The sequence below is a fragment of the Varroa jacobsoni genome, unplaced genomic scaffold, assembly GCF_002532875.2.
Source record: "Varroa jacobsoni isolate VJ856 unplaced genomic scaffold, vjacob_1.0 scaffold_1302, whole genome shotgun sequence".
NCBI classification, from domain to species: Eukaryota; Metazoa; Arthropoda; class Arachnida; order Mesostigmata; family Varroidae; genus Varroa; species Varroa jacobsoni.
In genome coordinates this window covers 161,691-184,455 of record NW_019214204.1, presented here as the reverse complement: position 1 = coordinate 184,455, position 22,765 = coordinate 161,691, and the positions used below count along the sequence as shown (strand labels likewise).

Genomic DNA, 22,765 nt, shown 5'->3' with positions numbered 1-22,765 from the left:
CCGACCAGCAGGACATCGGCTAGCGAGGTCTAGCTTTATGAATAGCGGACGTCCTAGAAAGTGAATTCCTGATTCAGCCAACAACTAATAGAGGAGCGCCGACTATAAGCGAGATCTTAGGTCAAATTTAGACCTGATATAGTCCTTTTTGACTATAAACTATGCCCTCGTAGTGCAAGCGCTTGCGCTTTCTAGATAGAGAGGACTAGGTTAAAAGGAACTAAAGTGTACATGATGACGGTGTTTGCTAGAATTATCTAAACTGCGAAACCCTTGACAGAGGTCATCTGTGGAATGTCAATATTATACTAAATAAAAGCTCGGACATCGGTGTCGCCATTAAGTAAACTTAAGTTGCAGATTCAACTTTCATGACGCTGAAAACCTATTCATTATTTTTTTCAGCCCGAAGCAGACTTGCCTGTTGAGGTCCGAAATACTGAGGGAGTATCTAATCTCTCCTTTATAGCGTATTTAAGCAACACTTGACGCACGATGATTAACAAAATACTAACTGCGGATTCAACAAAAAGTATTTCGGTTTAAATCCTTACCTAGAGCTGTACTTGTGGTTATATTAAATAAACGTGACCCCCAGAAATAACATTTCTAGCATATGGAAGATTTTCGTTGAAATCCCTGTTTTTATTTAAATAAGGCCTTCAAAAAATATTTGTGAACATCCCAACTTTGTGTGCCGTACCCTGTATTTGAGAGAAAAATCAATAAGAAAATAAATGTGAAGATGGCTGCGATCTTAGAAACTCAATAGGTGGCACCTAACATCGCGGGGCGATATGGAGAAAAGCTGGGACTTCTGTTGATACTGGCAACGTTTTTGATATTTTCATTATTTCATATTAACCCTAAAACCTAGGGCTGCCGTATTCTACAACAAAGATAAATGGCAGAGTGCCAATAAATGTTGGATAAGAGAATGGCTCAGAACGATGTTCTTACGAATATTAAGCGGGCGTATTTTAAGTACGTGGTCTGTCGCCCCTGCGGCATTGTTTACGGTTATATCGCATCCGTCGCGTTAACTGGTAGCCATCGCGAATGCACGCGGGTGACGATGAAACTAGAACGTGTTCTGCTTTTCTGTTTGTGGCGATTTGCCTGATGCACGATGATACATAGCTGCATGCGGAAGCAGTGGCCGAGAATCGAACCAGTATAGGACGAAATCTGCAATAAAGGTTCTATTTGAAGAAGGCCGGCAGTTTCCTGTCGTCATCAGTTGATAACAATTGTTGTATTGCTAACTAGCGAACAATAGCATATGTATAACTGCTAAAATAAGTGCATTTCTCCAATTTTCCATCGAAAGATTGACGTAGAAAATCGATGTGATAGCCAGTCGAGACTCGGTGCTTCGCCTTGTCCCAATGAACAAACGGCAAGGCAGCTTTGGTAGGCAAATTATGCTGAAAGCTATACCATCTCAGGTCAGTTACTCCCCCCACCCTTCTACCCCCTATACCTCTGTTTCTTTTTGGGCAAGCGTTTTAGAGAGGAGTGAACTCTTACCTATCGCATCGCGTTGCGCTATGGCTTGAGTACTGGCGTGACATGTTTGTGTTTGGCCTCTTGTCTGTCTAGATGCGTTCCGTGCGATCCCGATTAGCCAGAGAGTAAGCAGCTATCATCATTTCTTTCTGTAATCATCAATTCAAGTAGAAAAAAAGTTATAGTGTGTTTGTTGTTTACGAGGCAGCAGTGACGCCATTGTAAAAGAACAGTAGTAGCACGTAAGAAATAGGACTCTATCAAGTGTAGATTTCGTTTTTTACAAAGGCTCAAGTGAAATACCTTACAAATCACCAAGAACTACAATTTATTTCTATGGAGACGAGGTCAATTAATTATATAGCTAATAGATCATGCTGCGATCTAAATTGAATGGGTACTAATTTAAAAATGGATCAGAGGAGTCTTCTTTCATGATAATGGAACACCATAAGGAAGCCGCGAGTACCGTGTACCCCATGCACTGCAAAATACAATATTACCACTTATTCCGACTGAAGCTCTGCACGTAATTGCAAAAGGTGCCTAGTTTTTTTTTTGTGAAAAATTTACTAACAGAATTTTTACGACTTTTTCGATAATAAGACTGACGCTTTTAATGGTATCGAGGCTTGGATTGAGACGATTAATTATAGTGTTAATTTTATATAAGTGAGTACTTGATTCTCTAGCGTTGCTGTCAGTCACAAACAAGCTTGCACAACGATCAACTGGGCATAGTGAAGCACGCGATTAACGACTCCTCGATACTGTTGGAAATTGGCAAGCCTAAGCACATTTGCCTGCAGGAAAACCTACTAGTGGGTTGACGTTCGTTCCACTTTGATAGGCAGCTTTTGATATTGCAGGCGCAATCTATATATATATATATATATATATAGAAAAACAGCGTTTACTGTAGAGACGGTACTTATTAAAAATACCTGTGGTGCTTCTGCAATATCAAAAGCTGGTTTTGTCCAAATGGAATGGATGTTAGCGATACTTGAAGGAGGTACAAGCGCGACGTTCGTCTATACGGATAGATCCGAGAATACCAGCGCTAATAGGAAAATTAATGTAATTGGCCAGCTGATTCATCGCGGAGTTTTGGCCATGTGAATGAGTACCCATATAATGAATGAGTAACCATAATAAGTTTACGTTTTTCATACTTACGTTTGGAAAATGAAGCTTTGAAGGTTATAGTAGATTAAGACTAGACATCGGACGTGTGTAAGCCATTCAGAGAAGGAATGATCACTGATATATCGCTGAAACTTAAAGCTAAAGTATTGCTAAGTATTACCCTTACTGGGGCTGTGTCGACGTCAACAATTACTACCCCAAAAAAAACCATCTTCTCGATCTTTGTTAACCTCCACGCTCTTAGCTGAAGCGTTTCGTGTGTACGACAGCATTACAATCCTATTTTAAGTTCTGTTTGCCTGAAAAAAAGCCTGTGATGCGCAGACGAACATGTAGATGCCCGAGATCGTCGCAGGGGACCTTCTTCTGTTTGCGAAGGCCGAACTGTTCGCAGCGCTACTTCTTTAGGTCAGAATACGCGTCTCGTACACAGTCAAGTAAAGGGTGTAGCGGCGTATGCCTAGTATCTGGGCCAGCATAAGTAGCATGACTAGAAGGCACACATAAAGGCTAAGACTATCATAAATCTATGTGGAGTTAGGCCAACTTTATATTTAAAGCTTTTAAACGCGCACAAAATAGGTCTAGACAGCCCAGTCAAAGACAGCGGAGTCCTGATGTTGCCGACAATACCGATACTGAATCTGACTACTACGGAGACGATTTTGTTGGTGAAATTGAATGCGATATTTCCGCAGTAGATGAAGTGGGATGAAGGTTCCCTCATCAACCTCTGTAGTCAGATGCGGCAATGCCCAGTTGAGTGACTAATATAAATCTTAAGGATCTTTCTAAGCTCATGAGCATGATGTATGGGCGCGTAACATCATTCAAATCTAATCATCAAAAATATTTTACCCATACCGTTGTCTATACGAGGCCCAATATATACTAATGGCATTTCTTTCCTGACAGTAAAAAACGCACCGTGGTTATTTTTTATGTAATTTATAAATATCCTCCCGCAGCGCGTACGCACACGATATAACGCTTCGTAAAGTCGACTATGACCTGTTTAAAGTTATATGAGACATTTACCCGTTTAATACCGATACGAAGCAGATGGCGAAAAAATAATACAAAATTCTCGTTTTGTTTTTCTTTCTATTAGAATCGATCACGTAGCGCCGGCGAGAAAAGCCGAAATCATAAAAAAAAAAGCCGTCCAGTATTTGCATCTCTATATATTTCATGATATGGTCAAATAAACGATACAAACATCGTTCAATTGCACATAAACAAAAGCCAACCTATCTTAGTTATTACCCATATTCGCCTAGTAGCTGCAATAATCACTATATAGATCTCTACAGAAAATCTATACAGATGAGATCTATGAAGTAGCTGACGCTGTGTTCCGCTGCGTACAGAGTAGGCCAAATAGACTGTGAGAAACAGATATTATGTTCGCCCTGACCGAATTCTCACTTCAGTACTCCTACGATTTTTGTTCGCTCTTAGAGCCTTATTGCTTACATTACTTTTGGCCTGGCAAAAACTTGGACAAAACTGAAAGTGTGAATTGTTTTTAAAGTGGTCGCAAAACAGTGCGAAAGGGACCACTTTTGTATCGTACGGGCGTTTTCCAGCATCCCTGTATAATTTTATCTTGCAAGTTCGACTGGGGGAAGAACAGATTACAAATAATAGTTAAATCTTCCACTAGGTGAGACAAGTAGTTAAGGCTGTGTGCCGAAACGCTGACGGCGCATCTGTTTATATCAAATAATGCTGTTTAACGGTTATCCGGAGTATGAGATCCATTACGCATTGACAAAAGCATGTGATCAACTAAAAGAAAAGAAGATACTTCACAGCTGATTACCTGAGCGCAAGACACGGCACTACGAATATGTTTCACGTTGACGTTATAGAATTTATACTCAGTTTTCGCTGCAAGTCTAGCTCGATTCAGATAGGCTCTCTGTCGACCTAAAGCCGTTGACCTAATGTCGACCTAATGACCATATATGAAATAATTTAGGACTATGAACTCACCGTTTAAGGTTTCCGAATTCAATCATGAACCACGTTAAATTCGTCCCTATTTATTGCGTTTGTCGCGCATCTGTGAGGAACATCTAATTTAATCTCATCCGAAAAGTACCGTTATAGGCAATTTATTCATTCACTTAGTAAAAGCATAGATAAAACGAAGCTCTATGTTTACTCCGCTTAATCTGCTCTAATTACGTTCAGAGTTCTGTTTCTCAAACGCGACTATGAAGGGCGTAAACCTTCCGCTCATTTACCGCATAAGGACATGGCTAAGATTCCGCGATGAATCAGTCGCCTAAATACATCATATCTCCTACTGGTATTTGCACATCTATCTGTATAGACAGACGCCAAGCCTATACCCGCCTTAAATTCCGCTATATCTGTATAAAATGAAACGTTTAAAACTAAATGCAGATGTAATAGGTATACCCTTTTCGCAGGAGTGAGTAAATGCCCTCGCCTTCCTCAGAAAAATGAGGGAACCTGTCGGCTGCGAACGGACGTTTTTATCGCGTCTTTATTAGCGACTCGATGTGAAGTAGGATTTCGATGGTGACGGAAAAAACCGAGTAAAGTCAAAACAGATGTCTTCCTCTTCGGAGGCACTACACCAACGGGCATTGTCCAAGTGGCATCAACTCTAGAAATAGACCTAAGCGATCACAACTGAACGGTAAAACGAGGGAAGGTGTGAAAGGGGCATATACACAGAGGGATAATAGAAAAGCTTTCTCGGTTCAAACAGGACAAAACAACTACCATTGTTAGACCCAGAAAAATAAAGCTAATTTTTAAGCAATGAGAAAATAGACAATTTAATGATGATTGCGTTTCTAGTTATAAGCATAGCCAGATAGCAGTCTTTTACTTGGTCTATTATCCATTTATCCAAATCGAGTAAGCGGCAATTGAAATTAAGAAATAAAAGAGTATTTATGTGTAGACAATGCGTATTAAAGTTATTTGTGCTGCGCCTGCAATATCAAAAGCTGCCTATCAAAGTGGAACGAACGTCGACCGACTAGTAGGTTTTCCTGCAGGCAAATGTGCTTAGGCTTGCCAATTTCCAACAGTATCGAGGAGTCGTTAAACGCGTTCTTCACTATGCCCAGTTGATCGTTGTGCAAGCTTGTTTGTGACTGACAGCAACGCTAGAGAATCAAGTACTCACTTACATAAAATTAACACTATAATTAATCGTCTCAATCCAAGCCTCGATACCATTAAAAGCGTCAGTCTTATTATCGAAAAAGTCGTAAAAATTCTGTTACTAAATTTTTCACAAAAAAAACTAGGCACCTTTTGCAATTACGTGCAGAGTTTCAGTCGGAATAAGTGGTAACATTGTATTTTGCAGTGCATGGGGTACACGGTACTCTTATAGGATCGCGGTTTCCTTATGGTGTTATATTATCATGGAAGAAGGCCCCTTTAATCCATTTTTTAATTAGTACCCCGTTCAATCTAGATCGCAGTATGATCTACTTCATTGGGACAAGGCGAAGCACCGAGTCCCAACTGACTATCACATCGATTTTGAATCTCAACTTTTCGATGGAAAATCAGAAACATGTACTTATTTTAGCAGATATACATATGCTGTTGTTTGCTAGTTAGTAATAAAACAATTGTTATCAACTGATGGCGGCATGCAACTGCCCGCCTTCTTCAAATAGAACCTTTATTGTAGATTTTGTCTTATACTGGTTCGATTCTCGGCCACTGCTTCCGCATGCAGCTATGTATCGCCATGCGTCAGGTAAATGGCCAGAAACAGAAACGCGGAACACGTTCGTTTGTATTAGTTAATTTAGTTTTATCATCGATTTCGTCTATTTTCTATAAGTATTCTTCCTCTAATCAGTAGTTAACTCTTTATTAGTCAGCGTGCGTCAAGCGATAAATGCGCAACAAGTTTCCAGCACAATTACGCTTTAAGCTGATAATAAGCCATAAACCCTAAGAATGTAAGGGTTCATGATGACCAAAAAATCCAAATAGGCTAAAAGATTGGGCATTGAGGCTTATCTGGACAATTTAACTGACAACTGATATCCTTCCTAAATGGTCGCTAATTTCTGCATCGAAAATGACTCAATAAGAAATTCTCATAAATTTTTTAACCCTTTACATCCGAAACTCATTGAGGATCTTTTAATTTGCCCCATTTGGAAATCTTTTTCAACTTTTTTCAAAAGCCGCGGTTTTCAAACAAAACATTTCAGTACTTGACAATGTTAAGGGTTCGTATAGCGTGAAAACTTCTGATAGTAACTCATTCTCCCTCTTATGGCGCAAATGACACCACATTATTTTCACATAACGGGTTTGGGTTTTTTATTACCAAACGACATATTAACCATAGCAACAATAGCGGATGAAAGCAAGCCCACTACTTCAAAGAGCCTGCCTAACATCGTCCGAATTTGAATGTCTCACTCTATATATACATATACGCACCATAGAGATCACAAATGTCCTTTGATATTTCACTGTATTCAACTATAGAATTAACTTTTACAGTATCCAATCTTACCTCAGCTGTAATTGAGTCGCTTGTTTCCGTGGATTGCATTAACCATACCGGTATATCAGCGGGCGTTTCTAGTTTGCTCAGCCGGCCGAAGTCGACTACTGTCTTCAGATTTCTCTATTTCTAACTATTCCCAGAGTCGGAGGTCGGCTGAGCGTGTTCTAGAACCTAACCGTTCTTAGTGGGCAATAGCCCTCGTTGACAGCACCTCGGAACAGATAAGCAACCCAGCCCATACCGGAGGTAACAATAGCGCTATTGGCGCCAATTGTGACTGGGATGCTCTTCGACCCTTCGCCATGCTTGCGCTAGCCCCGCTGGAGCGCTAAGGACCTCTATAACATATGGGGTCGCTGGGGGGGGCTTTAACATATGGGGTCAAGCTAGAAAAGAAGGAACTGGCAGCTAGTATTTTTAAACCTGGCAAATAGTTTTTACACCGCCGACGCTTCTTTCTAAATTATATGTGTATGTCAAACTAATATATGTAGGGGCGCCGTGTCGGGGATAAGGGTTCTATACATATAGAGAACCTGACAATATGCTAGCCCATATGCGCATTCGTTGCCTATGATCCCTATTGAGGGAGCGGCAGTATGAAGAAATATCGAGACAAATATTCGAACGCACTGTAGGCATGTTAGTGTTCTTTCCCGGCATTTTGAAAATACTCTATCTCGCACATGTATATAATAGGAGAGAACTATGACAGGGGAGCGGCAGACCGAAGGAACAGCTGTTTGGCAGAACATTAAACAAGACATATTCTGTGGCTGTTACGGTAATCGATGAAACCAGCCTGGTCTTACATAGCGTATACATTTTCCGCATAACTGCACCCGCATATACGTCATGTACATGAACTATTCAACCGTGCTATTCTCTATGTTTACCTATTTAGGATTGAATTTATAAACCTTGCGTTCGTATACTTCTACTGATGCTTGAAGTAAGGGCTATAGTTCTAACGGCAGTACAGGACGTAAAGTTCGAAAGTAAAGATTTCATTAGCAATGCGCATTGCAGTGTCGCGCCTGAGACCGTTCCTCCACAACAATTTTCAGATTTAATAGTGCGTTTGATCGAATCCATAGATCAAAACATTTAAGGAAACCATTCAACGATCTCATCGCGTACAAACATCAAACATTTTTTTTAGAGCGCGACTGAATCATAACGAATCGCCAACGTAGGCAATATAGGCAATCTATGTGTAACTGTGTTCTATATTTTATAATAAATACTCTAAGTGGCTTTCGTAATCACCGATCTTACTTAAGCATCTATTAAAGAACTAATTATATTTAGTATCAAAATATGCATAACTTTTATTTGCTGTACAATATAATAATGAAATTGTAACACTGCAGTGGTAAGCTGGTGAAGCTTATTTTGTTTATAGAGTGATTTTTACGTTGTTTTCTTAATTCGGGTCGAGAATCGAAATATACTCGCTTAAATAAATACCAGCTCACATCTATTTAAGCCAACGACTACGAGGGGCTCGTTAGTGAAGTTTACCGTGTCCCCCTATAACAGCACAGTATCAGACACTGTTGCAATTAAGTATATCATAAATAGTCAATTATTCTATCAAACCAGCTATTTTCTAACTTCTTATAAAGACCATGTGCAATGATGAAGAACAATCGTTCATAATGGAGGACCCGAAAAGTCAGTCTTTCTACAGAAAAAAGTATGGCGTCTAAATATTTTACCGTCTTGCTTGTTTCTGTCGTTGCAGAACAATAAAAAAAAAAGTGTCTTAGTTGAACATAAGAATTTTTGCAAGAAATGCTAAGTGTCTCATTTGCGTTGGTTTAATTAATTTTTGTTCAAAATGTTTGGCTTATCGCACAAACTTCCAGAGCTAGTCGAATAGTATCCTTCAACAGACAGAAATAACTTACTAACCTGAAACGAAGCTCATTTTCTACACATTAAAAGGAATTCTATTTAACCCCTGTGGTAAATATCCGAACGATTACGAATTACGGTGATTTACTGCGTCTCCACCCACAGGGCCAATGACCGAAGCCCAGCTGAAAAGGAGCTCAGAACACGGATGTGTCAATGTCAGATAGAGCCTAGAGAGGCTTATCTCTCCGATTGGGGCCTTTTTTAAAACGGCAAAATTTTAATTTGTATACGTATCAGAGTTGCTATCTGCCTGCTGTTTACGCTTGTCGACTATTTATTATTACTGCTATTCTTTGTTTAATACTAGAACCCCTCATGCGACAGATCTTAGATTGTCTTTGGCATTAGAAATTTATGGAAAAAAAAGACAAATACTTATCTATCTCAACTAGGTACAGTTCCCAATACTTCTGGGACTATCCATTCACATAAAATTCCCCCCAGAACGCGGATAACCTTTACAGCCATGGCTATATCGAGCTACCCTTCATGCCTGAATCGTTGCTATTAGGAATCATATTAGGAGAGTTTTGTGCTGTTTACGGGAATAACAACGCTTTGCTGTTGAAGTATTATAATCATCATCACCATCACCATCACGATCATCATCATCATTATCACGATTCCCGCAAGTAGGCGGCCCATGGATACATAGCAGTAAACGCACTGTGTCAACAGAGGGAAAATGAGAGGATCAGCTTCCTATTTCTTCTATATAGCTTGCTTGCAATGGCTGGTCATAACGCTGGCACCATCAAAGAGGAAAGGTTTGCTCAACCGCTAGAGAGTGAGCCATCGACTACGTCCTTGGCGACTTTGGTTTACCTGCCAACTAGCTAAAGGAACGTCAGCTAGATGTTAGGTAAGCCATTGAGCTAAGCTTACCAGACGGAGGGCAGCTGTCGCTGGAGCCCCTTGTGCCTCGCATTTGCCTAGATGCTGTTTAATCGAAACCGAACTGCGTTCATCTTGCAATCTGAATGGGAAAAAGTCGAAATGAGGAAAAAGTAGGAATAGCTTTTGAGGTTACCGTTTCGAATAAGGTTGAACTATGCGATTCGATAAATTAATGACGGGTTTGTTAGGAACATGCAAGAGTGTCTATACTGGTAGTTTACTTTTACATGATGTTACATTCGTATGTGACGAGTGTGATGTGTAGTTTGACAATTTGGAAAATTGTAGATCAATTTTTTTTTATATAGGTCTGGTTAATTTTATATCTTGGCTGCGTGAGCTGGTTCATGTTCAGTCATCGTCAAACACTGCACAATCCTGCCGTTAGAGGCATCTCTATAAAGTCATCACTGATAGATAAACAGATGTTTTTTTTAAAGATTTTTTTAAAGATTATCATACAATAACTTCGTATGTGTAGGACCGATGATTCGTGTTTTACGAATGCTTCGTTTTTGCCTGAAATGCCTGCCTCAAAGAAATCGTCCGAAGAATAGAAGGATACTGAAGGTCTGACAAAATTGTCATCTTAGGATTCAGCCCTCCCTTTACACTATTAAAATACAGAAATGTTTGTATCGTTTAGGAGTGCTCGATATATCTTCAGTCAAAACACATGGACGACATTTCGGCCGCTTCGGGCCTGCTTAAGTTAAATATTTAGACTGTAAGTAATGTTCAAGTATTAGTCTGAAATTTTTTGCTTACGTGCGCTATCGGGTGTTCAACTAGTGCTTCTCCGTTCACCTCTCGAGTTCATCACCGAGCCATGTATTTGTTTATGGCTGGCAACCTTCGTACGCGCCCACAGAGCGGATCAATGTTTATAAAATAAATCGTTTTAAAGACTCGGCACCTTTATCCATTTGAGATTACTCTTGTCTGACACTAGTGGAAATTACAGGACGCTTACTTGAGGTACTTCCACACTAAGCAATAGTCCCTAGTTGTCTTCTTTCGTTCGAAAATTATGTTTCTAATGCCGAAATCGCAATAATGATTTTCATACATAGTCTTTATTTACCTTGGTAGTGACCTGATTGTGAAGTACGTTTGGCCTTTACAAATCAATCTCTCTAAGAAAAATGGTAAAAAAAACCTAACGTATCATATAGCTAGGAAAGGCAAAGGGGTTTCAAAGGCAAAGGGGGCAAATAAACGTAGCTCTAACTTTTTCAGCCTTAGAATGACATTTGCCAAAATAACAACATCGACTCACCAATAACAACTGCAAATATACTTGTAAGTATAAAAATAAGAAAAGATCCAAATAACGACTAAGCGTCCACTGATGCCTAAAGGACAAACTGTACAAGTTGTTTTGTTTTAAAAACATACTTGTAATGTAGGTTTACTCATCTGTCGTCCGGCCTAGTTTGACTGCAGCTTAATGAGGTATTATTACTAGTTAAGTTATGGCTCGAAATAAGGTTTCCGCATCAATATTACTATCAGGTTACGTTTGGTAATTGTCTGTCTATTAACGAATAGGGTGATTAATTTGAGGCGTATAAGGACACATTTTCACCAATTTACTTATAACTTCAACCAGTAACATTGTGAACAATTAAGTCTCTGCGTATTCTGTTTGTAAGCTCCAAAGTGCGGCTCCAGGATTTCCTGTACTTCATGTACTGATGTGAATGATCTTTCATTGCAATTTACGTACATTGATGTTGCTTTTAACTAGTTTTCATTGAGGATAAAGTGTACGACAGCAACGCATCGGACAGAGAAGCTATTCTTCGAGAAGCTTTCTTGAGATGCCGCTATTACCTGCTGCATTTTTTTGTAATTCACTGTCAACAAACGATAACCAATTGCCGCATTTTCTGAACACAAAGATCTTATCGTAGATATCTGATACTGTTTTCTGGATCAGTGTGGGGCAAACATTTCATCTAATGCTTGCTTACTCCTAAAGTCATACTCGACGATATCGTAGTTCATGAGATTGGTATGGCTCACGTGCAGGAATGGCGTACATGGATAGGCTCGTAAAACCACGAACCTAAAAAATCGTGCGATGAACGCATTTAAATATCGCTTTGAAAAGGCGAGCGTTTGTGCTTCCTTAAAGGAAACCAATGATCTTTATCATCTGTTTCTCACTCGGAATAAGCTATTTTTGGTGATTTTTTATACACTTATTTTTTTTGTGGAAAAAATACTCGCACAGCAATTAACCCGCGGCCAATTGTCGAGTAACCCACTTTTTCATGGGCGTCAAAAATGAAGACTATGCTCTCGATTGCAACTGCAGGAAGCATTATTTCCTGAAGATACATCCCCTAACCCGTATTAAGCTTGTACATTTTTAGTGGTCTAGGTTCTTCAGGAATTGCGGCTTATTGGATTCTTACATATATGTACTGCAACGTATATATATACACGTCGCGGTAATGACCTGTTTGTCTATTCAACTTTGGGTCACTTGAAACGGTCTACGTTCGACGCCTTTGTCTACTTGTGACAGTAAGGTGTAGCTTAACGCCAGCAGCGGACCTAAAATCTAAAACATTTACTTTATTTAGTTCCTTCTTTCTTTAAAGGCGCAACTCGTTCTTCGCCTTCTCATAAAGATGTTAAAAGACCACAGCAGTATGGTCTCCACATCAGAAGGCCTCAGCATGATTTTATTGATTATGTGTTTCCGCATATAACGGCTTCACCTGAAATGTTTATTGAGCTGATCATCACAAGATTCAATGTTGATGAGCTGACCTACTTCACCCGAATAGCACTCATTTGAAGTAGACAGGTGAGCGACTCGTTGCTTTGTTTAACCGCAAAAGTCGTATATTCCAAAAAAAAATTAATATCGTAACAGAGCTTGAGGCAGCGTTATAACGTTCAAGTACTTGCCTTATTGGCTGCAATTGTCGTGTGTTAGAGACTGTTTGAAAACATACTTAAGAAGGATTCGGTGTGCCTATTTTGTAAATATCGGAATACTATGCACGTACATCATCTATTTCTAACTGTTTTCTAAGCCACAATTCGCTCCAAATCAAATGGGTCTATCTAACTTATCTGTTCCGTTAGAAAATTAACCAGTTTACTAAGGAAACGGCTATTTTTTTGTCTGTCGTATATTAGTGATTCCCGAATTATCTGCAAACATAAATCGGATTGTTTACTCCGAAATACAATCCGAAATGTTTGCTTGTTCCCGTAACAGATTTATGTTACGATTAGGTTGCCTGGAAACTTCATCAATCACGACCCAAGCTCTCAGTTAAAGTTTAATCCAAAGTCAAGTTGTTTCAATGTAGAGGAATCAATTATTCTATTTTAGCCATGTGTTTACAGATACTCGACATCTGATACTGAGTAATTATGACCATTAAAACTGTTAATTTAGATTTCCTTTATTTGTAAATATACTTTTGCTTCCGTGTACTTCACTCTTAAATTTGTCAACCAGTGTTGACAAATGACCATTCTATTGTAGTTCTCCGTTAGCTATTGGGATTCGTTCAGGCGATTGGTCCAGCATCGAGGCGCTTTGTTTTGGATCTGGATCATCTAATTCACTAGTCAAGCCAAGCTAGATTTTCTAAGTGGTGTTTTGTTAACCTTTTTTTTCTTCGATTTGAGCGACAAGCCCAAGAAGTCTATGCACTGTGAATTTTTTTTTCGGTATAATTCGCTCGTATTGTCAAAGATTAGTTTCCTTTATGCACTTCACCCCAAAAACCTTTATGATAACACCATGCCGTTCTTTCAGTTAAAGACAATTCCCTTCTGTAATGTGATTAAACAGCAACCCGAATTCCACAAAGTTCCCATATCTATCTATTTTGGTACCTTCATCGATCTAGGCGTACTACAGAGCGGAAAAAATAATTACGATAGACCAGGCTATTAGCAAGCTCATAAATGAAAATTTATTGTCTGACTAACATGGGGTCTTTTGCCAGCAACAGAGGCACCCATAGAAGAGCGTGTCATTCTATTACGGTCTATTTTGTTGCATCTGCAAGTTCAGCATTGCTTATGACTAAAATTCACTTACGCTTTTCCTATAAATGAAAACGGTAAGCTACCGTTTCTCGCCAGCGCCGAAGTAGCACACCCCGACTTAATAAGTTGATTATTTTTTTACCGACATGACCTACTCAAGGAAGCTAACCAGCTGCGTTTCTAAATTTGATGATACTTTGTCTTGTTCTACCCCATCACCCAATGCCGTTCGTCAGTTAGTGAGGAAGTTGGTTAATTACTGCAAAAAACCATCCACGGGTCATCGCGCATCTACGAGCAGACGCCTGGCGGACTCGAACTTTATCTTCAGTCGAACATAGAGCGATCACCGAACCGCACAAATCGATGCAGAAATTTAAAATTCGCGCGCACAACAACAATAACGCCTACTAGCTAACTATATTGTATTCGTACGTCCCGCGCAATGAATTCTCTCATTAAACTTATCCTCTTTTTTTTTTACAAGGAAAAAATATGTATTGCTAGAAAACGTGAATACGTGGCAAGAATTTGTACTAATTAAAGAACCTAAATTATGTCCAGTAAACCTGTCAACTTCTATTTTGGCCAACTCTAAACGCACAGTTTGTACACCCGTGTGCTGGACTAATTGGAGGTTTCAAAATGACCGACTTTGTTACATTTCTAATCCTTATAGAATCATCTTTTTTGGCAATTCACCCTCTAATAGAGAAGGGAAATCTATCTAGCCATGCATGTAATACAGATCGAACTGCACGTAAAAGGATTTTCTGAGTTATTGTCTATTTTGATTAAGAATCATACGATCATTTGCTACAAGGCCATCTCTTCTAGTCGTTCTGAATGTGTGTGCTGTATTGCCGACTGAGAAATATCGCCAGTGTCGACGATTACCTGTACATCTACGTGTGACTGATTCAGCAAATGATAGACTGAGCGAACAAAGAACCAGTCGCAGAAAATCTTCTGGTGGGCACAGATGCAACGCGAAACATGCAGATAAAGAAACTTTGATTTGTCCGATGGTCATCTACATATCCCTAAGACAGCGCTATTGCGTATTAGACTCGTTATATTTACATATATATCTTTATTCGCAGAGGAGATGCCCAGTGCGGAGCCCTGCAAGACAGTTTCCACGAAAGCCTACAGGAAATCGTTTATTTCCTCATGGGGTACCCGTCTAATGTTTAGTAAATCATTATAGTGAAGTGCAAAATATTAAAAAAAATCAAATTTACTGCAAGCATATAATAGACCTATATTTATCTCGTATATTTAAAAAAAAAAGCTGTAACCTAATCCTCTTAACAAAGGTTAGATATTGTTTTTCAGCAAGACGCCAGCAGTTTCTTGTACGTATCCCCTAAATATAAATATTTTGCGTATCTCGAAGATCGCTCCCGTCTACGTTACTTAGCCTATGCCAACTCCCATACTCTATCTACGATCGGGCACCGGACACGTTCTACCGTGACCGCTTGCTATGAATGAAAATCGGCATTTGAATAAGGCGTGTCCCATAAACAACATTAGCCTATAATCGTTTTCCAACATATTTGTCTGCAAATATGACAGCTTATTCGGCGAGAAAAACCTTCACTCACTTCAAGCAAAATTACGACGACAGATAAATAAGGCAAGCGACCTCAGCTCGTCGACTATATTCGAGCCGTCAACTGCTACTTTTACAAATAAATGCATCGTTCATTTCAGTAAGCGTCTTTTAATACTGTTCACCTCAGGATTACGACTGGCCAAAACTAGAAGCATGAACTTTCATAACTGGCAAAATGGATGTTATGAAATAGGTCCATTACACAATGGCTAACCATTGCATAAGGTCGGAAACGAAAACAAATTATAAGTATTTGTGACGAATATCGAACACAATGGTATACTGCTGACTTCATGCCTATGATTCAGACAACTTAGACATTGCAAGAAGTACAGACCCAACCACCTGCCTCATACCTGTGGGTGTTATCAACTGACTTCAGTCCCGATCGTTATCGATCGCCACAACAGTTAAATATCTATCTAGATATAGTGGGGTTTCTAAATGTGCTGAATTGAAACGTTTTGGTTATTAAGGGAACAAATATCCCATATGATTTCCACAGGCACTGATTACAGCCCGCCGATATCAATTTAACCGTGTGTGTGTGTGTGCAGTTATTATACGTTTGTATTCACACGACTTACACGCTGACATAAAGTTTATTCATTGCCTAATTTACTATGAAATCCCAATTCGCATCGTTAGTGCCGTACTTACATATAATTATCAACTAACTTAACTGATTGACGGATTAAGTAAAACACACCTGTCTATTCGTATCTAGTTGTCTTGCCTTCAGCAACAAGTATAATTGTCCGCACCTCTGTTTGGCCTTTTTCTTTTCCATAGGACCGTATTTATTCGATTTTATGCTCCTCCAGTTTTTCCAGTTGTCAGCTATTTGTATATGCTATTTTCAATTGCTCTGCCATGTTGCGATTTGTTTGGTGGCGCGCGCGACGGAGCGATTCTGCCGCTGCTGCTACTGATGCAAATATCACGTTTATTGTTCGGAATGTGTCGGCAACGAACAAATGAGCAGACGGAAGATCAACAACAAGGATTAGGACGGAAGGCATAGATGCAGAAATGATAAAGACGCGCAAAGAACGCCGCTGTAACACCAACAGCAATCGAATCAGGATTACTCAAAGAACGATAGGCACACTAGCGACACCGACAACGTCAGACGTGGTACGGCCGGTAGAGCAAACAGATCGCGTTTTCAAAGTTTTCCAAATGGCCATTCAATGTTGTAGGCAACAGCGTCAATGGTTCGCCGCCGACGACGACCACTCGTTTTTCCCGTGGTAATCGGTGACTATCGACTAAAATGAAAGAAATTCCGGTTGACAAATCAACCGCGCGGCCTGAGTCAGGGCCGATATGGCCACTGATAAATTTCTAAATAAGACTAGTCCTTTGACAAAGAAGTGATCGTACACTGAGTAACCGGTTTTTAGTTTCGAGAAATAGGAAATGGCCTAGCAAGAAATATCGTTTGCCTTTATTAGCTAGAAACGTGACACATGGCTTGGTGTGAACGAAAGGCTCATAAACTTACGCATGGTTTGTACCGAAAGGACAACATGTTTAGCAGCTAATACGGGTTACAATTCCTTTAATTCGTTTTAAACGAGCCAACGTCTAGAAGAACAAAGCTTCATTAAGCCGACAGGACACAGTGTTTACCGCCTTATTAGATTCTGTCAACATGCCACTAGACAGTATGGGCCTAGTTGATGAGGGCCGCTTTGACCGTTTACAACTTATCGGATCGAACAATGTATGTCGGTGCGACACCGCGCTGTTGACGCATTCGTAGAAACTGTCTGGCAGCTTGCTGTTACCCCTTTAACAAGGCGGGAGAAATCCCCCCTCCCCCTGGTATCTTCCACGTAAAGCAATGTCCTGATAGGAGGCCTTTTTCTTTTATAGCTATGAGTTATGGCCAAAGACAGCGACGAAGCATTAAAATTGCTAGAGGCGGCTACGCCGTACTCAGAATCAGTTTGTAGGCTGTCGCTGTTTCTAATACGTATCCACTCATCTTCGCCTTAATGGTAGATATTTGAGAAGTATTTTATTCCCTTGCAGCAAGTTAAAGTATGTCAAATAAATAGATAAGCGGCTTTAGAAGATCTGGATACTCGGATCGGGCCAATCTCGCTTGAAATGTTTGTTTTTTCCGAACTTGACATGCATTAAAGTTCCGAAGGCACGCTCGTGTTGTACTGCTTTGAGGCTTTGACCTGTAATTATAGTTTAGATGTATTGTAGCTATATTTTAAGTGCTATATTAAGCTATATTTAAGCTATTTTTCAATTAAGTGCTCATATTTTATATATATCAAATAGTACTGAATGGCGATAGAAGATCTACAATCAACAGGATATAGCATTTGCCTAAAATGTGTATCGTTAATGTAGATCTGTCACGGAACCTGTACAGACGCGCAAACCGTAGTTAGCTTACATCAAGAATGTAGTAACTTGACAGGTTACTATTTTCAAGCAGGAGAACCTATGTAGTTCCTAAGACAGTTCGAATGCCACATCCTTATACACATACATATATGAATATTACTGCGTCGCTGTTGGTCTCCAGAGAAAGACTATTTGGATAAGGATTTATCACTTTTGACCATGAATAAGATGATGGTAAGAAGCTTCCCTTTTACATAAGCCGGTTAACTTTTTCTCAATATAGATAATTTGAGAGTGATATAGAGGTCAGCGATTCTGTTTGGCAAATATTTATTTCGTCGAGCCGCTCCTGTATTCTATCTGATACCCTACACATTTCACACTAATGTCGTTATTGATTTAGTCAGGTTTACTAATCGGTTGAGAGAACGCGAGGCTGGGCACCGACTATGATCAGTTTTCAGGCTCAAATATCGAAAATCCTCGATCTTCGTGTCAGCTAGGGGGGAGCAGTGTTCGTGCCCGTGTATCAAATTGGAAAGTCTATTTATTGTTGAAGTTAGATAGATAACATTATAAAAAGACATGTAACACTAGGACGAAAGGACCAACGTAGCTGATGCGTTACATGCGTGTAGAAGCAGTACAAGCCGCTTTATTCGCCATGGACGTAAAAGCTTTATAGAGCAGAGAGGATGCTCATGTAAATAATACAGTATATTACTTTATTTTGGTCGGTAACAGTGAATGTTGCACAAAATTTTACTGACTGAGACCAATGAGCTGCTTGACGCGGGTGTACGGGGAGAGCGAAGCTAGTCACGATTGTGTGTAATGTCTTCATCTCAGAGAATCGTCCTGTTTTTGTTACTCGCGATATTTGATTCAGAAAAACAACAATGCAATCACGGGAAAAAAAAGCTCATTTCGAAGTGGAGACAACAGGAGTCAGTTTTAGTTGGAGGAAACCCTACCTGCGATGCTTTACCGAAGCAAACGGTCCTGTAATGTGCGATTTTACGAAGTCCGTCACGGATCATTTGTATTCATTAGAGTGGAACGAGAATGCGGCAGCAGCAGCAGCAGCACATCCGTAACGAGTAAATTAAATTGTAAAAATATTCAAAACGTAGTGTACGTTAACGACTTAATACCAGCATGGTGTATTGCAATATCCATTAGCCTACTTTGGAGCCAAGGTTGTTGTCGCATTGTACTAATGGAGAAGAAGTCTGTCCCAGATGTAAAACACTGAATTTGCTGAAATGGTTTATGAGAGATCCTGTTCCAAACACGTTGGCGTTCAAGAAGAACACTATAAAAAGCGGCTAGAAAACTGTTGTCGCCAATTGATAGCAGGAAAAAGTCGAGAAAACCAAATGGACCACTATTCCAGATTGCGTATATTTCCATCATCGACTTTCCTATAGACCGAAGACAATGATCTAGGCTAGGACAGTTAGAAAAAAATAGTGAAAAAAGAAAGCTAAGGACAACAATATTATACTTGATGAGTTACCTAATGCCGTGTGGAAACTTGTTAACTGAACAGCACGAATGGCATCGTGTAACACGAAGTACATTTAAAGAAAGACCAAGACAAAATAACTCTAACCTGTAATAAAGAGTGCTGATTTCTCTTCAGCCAAAAAAAAAAAACTTACCGTTGTCTTCGCCGTCAGAACCATTTCATATGTATATGAGGTAAAAATAAGAAAAAAACATCCATCAAGAATAAAGCTCTTCATCGATACAATTCGAAAATAATAATAAGTAATACAATAGAAAACAAACTTAACTTATCATCTGATAAAATCTATCGTATATTCTCCCTGTTGGATATATAAGTTAACATGGCTGTTGCTGTTTGAAATGAATAGATTTCTTATTGACATTTTACCCTACTAAAAAGATGTGAAAAACTGAGCCTCGGCACTATACTCGATGCAAATATACGTGATATAGGCAGCTGTGTGTTATACTCTAGTGAAATTCGTATGATTATAAGGTCCTAAAAATCGATACATTGCGTATCGAACGTCTTAGCAATAGGAAGTTAAACATCTATTTTAACATTCAGCGACGTACGTAATTCACTGATAACGTACACTGACACTCTGTGTTTATGCTATTGCGGCTCAGCTACTGCTTTGAGGAAGGACAAGCCGGATGTGGAGAAGGCGAACTTTTCTCCAATTTTCCGTTCTCAGGATCTATATCTCCTTCTCAAATGAAGTGCATTTCTAAAATGACGCTTGAAACGTAACTAAGTCAGAGCAGACTTTTACCCATGAGCGTTTAGGTTCGTGCACTCATTCAATCCGTACCCACGTTGTCCTAAATTGCTCTTCTACTGATGCTCACTATCTAATTAAGGAATGACTTTTTCGAGCTGCGTTTGAGCCGTCAAGTCCTTTTCATGGCAGTTGGCCCCTTTCGGTAGGAAACAAAGTGTTATACTTTTCAATCTGGATCTGCCTATGTATTGTTAAATTCATCAGATAGATACGTTATTATGATGAAAACCATTGCTACCGGTATCCATCGATTCAGTACTGTTATTTAAAGCCTGCTATTTGTTTACTTAATAATTTCAGATGACGACAGAGCCACCTTACGACTGTTTACATAATGATTCGAATTATCGCATTTATAGTTGATGTATTTCGTGGCCACGCTGTATATATAGAGCTCGGACGCCTGACCTAGTAGTTCTTATTAATCGTAATAAAAATATCAGTGTCTCAAATAAAGGCAATTATAAAACACAGTTCGTCGTAGCGTAATCGTCCTGTTTAAGTCCTTCGGCTATTTCTGCCCGAAATCTTATTACTAACGCCGAGAGTTCTCTTTCGATCGCAGCGACTGTTAACTCAATGTCGTCTGCTCTACCAAACCTAGAAGATTATCGGACTAATTAAAACCAATGCTTATATAAAAGCATGATTATATAGAATAATAATGCTTTTATATAAGCGTTGATGATTATTTTATATAATCATACAAATTTACGCGCATTTGTGTTTCGACAATCGACACTGCGAATTTCACTTCTACAAAAACTGCCAATACTCCGATTAACGAAAGATATGTAGCCAATGAGCTTGTACTCCTTCAGTTTAGCATCCTGTTAAAAAAAATGAACGTTTAAGCCGGTCCTAAATGTAAGGATTATCAAGAGGTTATTGCTCGATCAACTCTTTCGGACCCTGTAACAGTTACTCATGTAGTTGAATAATAATGTATACGTATATATACAATAATTTCTTATGTCATACCTTATTTATAGTACTATATATGAAATATATATACTACATATGAATGGAATTGTTTATCAAGTCGGCCCGTTGCTATAACCGAGATAGAAGCTACCGATCATTAAGACATTACTGGATCCCTTCATAAGAGACGCATATTATAACGTAATATTACAGCGTTAAGGCAAAGGATCGATTGATTTAGGTTTGGGTTAGCAATCGCTAAAAGACGCTGCTGTTTGTGGACGCTGCGGTTCAATGGCTACCTGTTTTAGCACTAATCTACCCATTTGTAGAGAATTGGACTTTCGTTCCTTTCGAAGACAGAGCAGATAGTGTTAGCCATGACTGTCAAATGTTTTCGGAGAATGATTTTGCAAAAGCCCTTGCCAACAAAAAAAACTCTTACCTGAAACTCGTTGCTGTTAGCATCATGCTGCTGATATAGACAGTGACGGAAGATAAAATTCGAGCGACAGCCTCGCTCTTTTGAGCAGGAATAAGCAGACAGTATTCGCTCTCCAAACTTTACCACCCGCCTTAATCGGCGGAATAGACTGTTTGTTTAATGGGTACATTGGTATAAAAAGTAGCCTATCCAAGGAATTTACCTACAGAAAATCTGCTTTTTTACCGCACGTCACTCTAAATGCTTTATGCTTAAATTGGACAAGTACGACCGTTTGGTGTAGACGATATTTACCTCTGAAATTTTCAATGGAAGTAAATGGATATATATATTTTCAATGGATATAAAAGATAAAAATAGAAGAAAAAAATAGATATAATAATTATCTTGCCTTTAAAACTCGACATTTCGCAAAAACTGACTTAACAACCTTAATTCAGCGACTCTAGCTTATTTGTAAGGACAGATCTCACTTTGATCTGTCAGAAGACGGTTATGCAGATGTCTCTTGGGTAAAGTAAAATTCAGGTAGAAAATAGAAAGAAAAAGATTGCGTCTTGCATTAATATGGTACAGTAACTGTATATATAATTTAGCACCGTATGTTATAGATATATCAACATTTAACTACATCGACGTATCTCTTTATAGCAAAAGGTGACCTGTCCCATTATTAGACAAGGATTTGATTGAAGGAAAACGTGACTAGGGGTCATTTTTACTTTTTGTAGGCGCCGTCAGACTTCACATCATGCTGAAAATAAATTCTAAAGACATTACTGTTACAAGATAGCTTGTAGACCGATTTTATATCAAAAGCATCAATATTATCAGGGATATAATCATCTCGTAGCGATCAGTCATAAACTAGATATGCGGACATTTCAACATTCTCAGATCAATGAGCAGATCCGCGGATTGAAACCAGTTATGATAGGAAAATAGGGCGCGAGTCTCGAAGAATTAGACACATAAATTGATAATCGTCAGTCCAGAACCGCATAAAATTAGTCCAATTTTGATAAATCTAAACAAGCCGCTGCTTTTTTTTTTATCTAACAACTTCACTATCA

The 22,765-nt window shown here is 39.2% G+C and overlaps 1 long non-coding RNA gene across 2 annotated transcripts; it reads right to left on the bottom strand.

Moving 5' to 3' along the window:
* Positions 1-615: 615 nt before the first annotated feature.
* On the bottom strand, positions 616-21,970 carry LOC147752350 (uncharacterized). 2 transcript variants are annotated; one of them, XR_015314295.1, is made up of 3 exons: positions 21,693-21,970; positions 1,531-1,658; positions 616-1,188 (listed from the first exon to the last, which is right to left on the bottom strand). It is a non-coding gene; the product is annotated as an uncharacterized LOC147752350 (long non-coding RNA). The 2 variants fall into 2 exon arrangements; XR_015314294.1 differs by lacking the exon at positions 21,693-21,970 and adding an exon at positions 4,657-4,972.
* Between the last annotated feature and the right edge of the window lie 795 nt (positions 21,971-22,765).